The sequence below is a fragment of the Euprymna scolopes genome, chromosome 2 (assembly GCF_053919585.1).
Source record: "Euprymna scolopes isolate OS-2025 chromosome 2, ASM5391958v1, whole genome shotgun sequence".
NCBI classification, from domain to species: domain Eukaryota; kingdom Metazoa; phylum Mollusca; class Cephalopoda; order Sepiida; family Sepiolidae; genus Euprymna; species Euprymna scolopes.
In genome coordinates, this window is record NC_136483.1 from 86,960,217 (window position 1) to 86,964,303 (window position 4,087).

The 4,087-nt window shown below is 32.7% G+C and overlaps 1 pseudogene; it reads left to right on the plus strand.

Moving 5' to 3' along the window:
* The first annotated feature begins 598 nt into the window (after positions 1 to 598).
* On the plus strand, positions 599 to 754 carry LOC145243037 (U2 spliceosomal RNA; annotated as a pseudogene).
* The last annotated feature ends 3,333 nt before the right edge of the window (positions 755 to 4,087 follow it).

Sequence of the window (4,087 nt, forward strand, 5' to 3'; positions counted from 1 at the left end):
TGGTTCGAAATAAAGATGAGTGAAAAATAATTAATTCAAAAAAGGAACAAGAAGATAATTTTACACAACAACACGAATAACAGAATGGACTTTACCAAATATATAAATAAACTTTGTGGGTACATTTTACATAAGGACCCACATATACAAACGGGGAAAAAGTTATAGACTGTTGATTTAGAACCAGTTTTTATGCCAAGCTGACGCTGGGAAACATTTAAATCTGTGCTCATTTTTGCATTAAACACTAATCCCTGTTAATCTATATTAAACTCTTACTGTTCATCGGATACCATGATAAGTAGTTCGCTGCACAATATCATAACAAAGTTCCACAGAGAATTTCAGGAAGATCAGTTTATTAGTTTCAAAGAAAAAGTAAAAGTAAAAGTGCTATTGTGGTGACTAATCCCCATTAATCTTTATATTAATATCGTAATTCGCTTCGGTCGTTATCATGATGTGCATCCCTAAAAAAGGAAAGTGGAATATTTCAAATAAACCTTGTCACCCCTTAAAGTAAAGTGGAATTCCAATTCCTAATAAAACAAAACAAAAAAAAATGGTGTTGCTTTTAAGGCAAAGCTAATAAAAATTAGTTGTTCTCTGTGGCCTTTTGGCTAAGATCAAAGTGTAGTATCTGTTCTTCAGATGCTACATTTCAATTTTATTGTTCTCTCTTAGTGGAGGAGAAATGCTTCACGACTGAGACGATTTTTTTGTTCTTTTTCACCACGCTAAAAAACGACCATGGTGTCTAAATTTGTCCCGTGGGTAGACACTGTAAAAAGGTACTATATTTAATGTAACAAAATGTTAATATTACAGAAGTGACTTAGAAAAGCAATTTCTGATTTAATTACAAAATGCCCTGAAAATGTCTTCTCTGATTAATTTTAAAATACCCTGGAAATGTCTCTTCAGAGATTGACATAAGGTCAGTTTTAAATTTAGGGGAAAACCAGCTCCCCAAAAGGGACACTCTTGTCAGTAACAAAACAAAAATTGTATCAGTAATGAAGGCTTTCTCCTCCATTAACCGATACCAAAAAAGGGGAAGATTAAAGTCACTGGAATGCTGAGACTGATACTACACTCAGAAATTCATGTTGAAGTAATGGTTGCTTAATCCCTAACTGCGTTAATTTTTTATATATTAAATTTGAAAAACTGCTGAAACAGTTTAAGATTTAAACATTACTTTATTTCAAGTATATTTTTAACAGTGGGGTGGGGGATATAAATCAGTTCCAGAAATGGCTGAAACCATTTACGTTTTGAAATTACTTTATTTAATGTATATTTTTAAAAGTAGGGGTGGAGGATAAAAAGTCAGTCCCGGAAATGGCTGAAACAGTTTATGATTTAAGCATTACTTTATTTCATGTACATTTTTAACAGTGGGGTAAGGGGATATGAAGTCAGTCCCGGAAATGGTTTAAACAATTTAGACTTAGACATTGCATTATTTCATGTATATTTTTACCAGTGGGGTGGGGGATATAAAGTCAGTCCCGGAAACGACTGAAACAGTTTACGATTTAAACATTACTTTATTTCATGTATATTTTTAACAGTGCGATGGCGGACATGAAGACAGTCCTGGGATTGGATGAGATAAGTGGAAATATATACTAGTAGAATACCCAGCGTAGCCCAGTATTGAATGAGATTAGTGAAAAACATATAGTAGCAGAATATTCAGCTTTGCCCAGGATCGAATAAGATAGGTGGAAGATATATGCTAGCAGAATACATGGTGTCATCCGGGATTGGATAAGATAGGTGGAACATATATACTATGAGAATACCCGGAATTGGTTGATGTGTTTGCAATGAAATAATCAGCCCAGGACATATATTAAAGTTATTGTTTTAGAAAAGGAGGCGATAAGTGGGTTAAAATTATGAAAAATGTCGAAATAAGTAACATATCCAAGAATTATGAAAAATGATGAAATGCGAGTTAATTTATTGGTGTGTTTGCAATAAAAATAATCAGCCCTGACAATATATCAAAGTTCTTATATAAGTAGGGGGATGATAATATACGTCACAATTATAAATAATTATTGTCTTAATTAGTAACATATCCAAGAATTATGAAAAATTATGAAATGTGAGTTAATTGATTGGTGTGTTTGTAATGAAATAATCAGCCCGGACAATATATCAAAGTAATAATTTAATAAGGGCGATAATGTGGGTTTACATTATGAAAAATGATTGTCGAAATTAGTAATATATCACAGACTTATGAAAAATGACGAAATGTCAGTTAATTGATTGGTGTGTTTGTAATGAAATAATCAGCCCAGACAAAATTATCAAAGTTATTATTTTGGTAAGTGGGGGCAATAATGTGGGTTTACATAATGAAAAATTATTGCCGAAATTATTAACATATCGAAGAATTATTAAAAATGATGAAATGATAGTTTATTGATTCGTGTGTTTGTAATGAAATAATCAGTCTAAACAACATATCAAAGTTATTATTTTAGTAGGGGGGCGATAATGTTGGTTTAAATTATGAAAATGAAAATGGTTGTCGAAATTAGTAACATATCCAAGAATTATAAAAAAATGAAAGAATGTCAGTTAATTGATTGGTGTGTTTTGTAATGAAATAATCAGCCCAGACAATTTATCAAAGTTATTATTTTAGTAAAGGGCTAGAATAATATGATTGTGTTTTCATTCATACTGAACGCCCACAGAATGCACAGCAGCAATGTATTACATATGAAAGATGCTGCTGTGGAATTTCCACAGGTCCCGCTAGTCCATATTATTCCCTAACTGTGAATCATGCATCGAGCGAATACCATAATAGTTAGGTCGCTGTACCTTATCATAATAAAGCTTCACAGAAAATGTCAGCCAGATCGATCCAGTACTTTTTGAGAAAAAAATGAAACGGACTGATATATATATATATATATATATATATATATACATATATATATATATATATGTATATATATATATATATATATATATATATATATATATATAATCTGGTTGAATATCAGCGGTAAACTCTGCCTTTTTTGTTTGTTTATTTTCTAAATATGGTGGGCTAAATTTTCCGCGAGAGAGTAGAAAAATTCGCCAAACGTAATAACGTTTCCACCTACATGGGTTATCTTTAGGTATCTACGGTATAGTAACTGTTCATTGATGAACGTACAAGCGCATCATCTTATCAGTCAATTTAGACATCGACTTGGGTTAAGACTGATTGCGATGATCACATCCCTTGTTCGAGACGAAAGTAAGTTCTTTCCATTGTCGGATTTCGTTACGATGAGCTTGATCTATGATAGTTAATAACTTTTTTGTGTATAACGTGTTTGATCAGTTGGTAGAATGCTTACCTCGCATGCAAGATGCTCGGGTTTCGAATACTGAGTTTGGATGTGGCTAACTGATGAGCCCATATGAGAGCGAAACCTCTCACTTGGACTTCCTTTTTTTGCTTTTCATGGCTCTTATGAGCTGCGATGCGAGAATAATTATGTATTTTATGATTACATACTAGTAGGACACCTGTCCCAAGATAAGCAATAAGCGTATTATTAATTTTAAATTCCATATAGAGTTATTGGACTGGTTTGGTGACACGCGCACCTTCCCTTAAATGATAATGTTTCTCCCCCAAAAATTAAATAACATGCCCATATTTATCGCCATATTTCCTAGAATAAATATTCCATAATTCAATAAGTTCAGCCAAGTCCTATTCAAACTCCATACTAAATCCAGTTCCGAATCTTGGTTCTGAAAAATTGCCTCTGTAGTACCAGTTTTCTTGAACTGGTAATATAACTGAACCGCAAATATCCCCCCCAAACTCCCTTTCGCTTTTTGATGAAAATCAATGAATCATTAATCAATATTGCGATAATCCACTACTTCGAAAATATTAAACTTCTAGACAACAGTATAGATTTGGGCAATCTAGGATATTCTAACAATTATCTCTGAACATATACTCTGAGCATATACCATACATTTGGCAAGGTAGGTGTAGCGCTCAGTATATTCAATACCTTTGACAAAGTCTGGCATGACTGCCTTATGA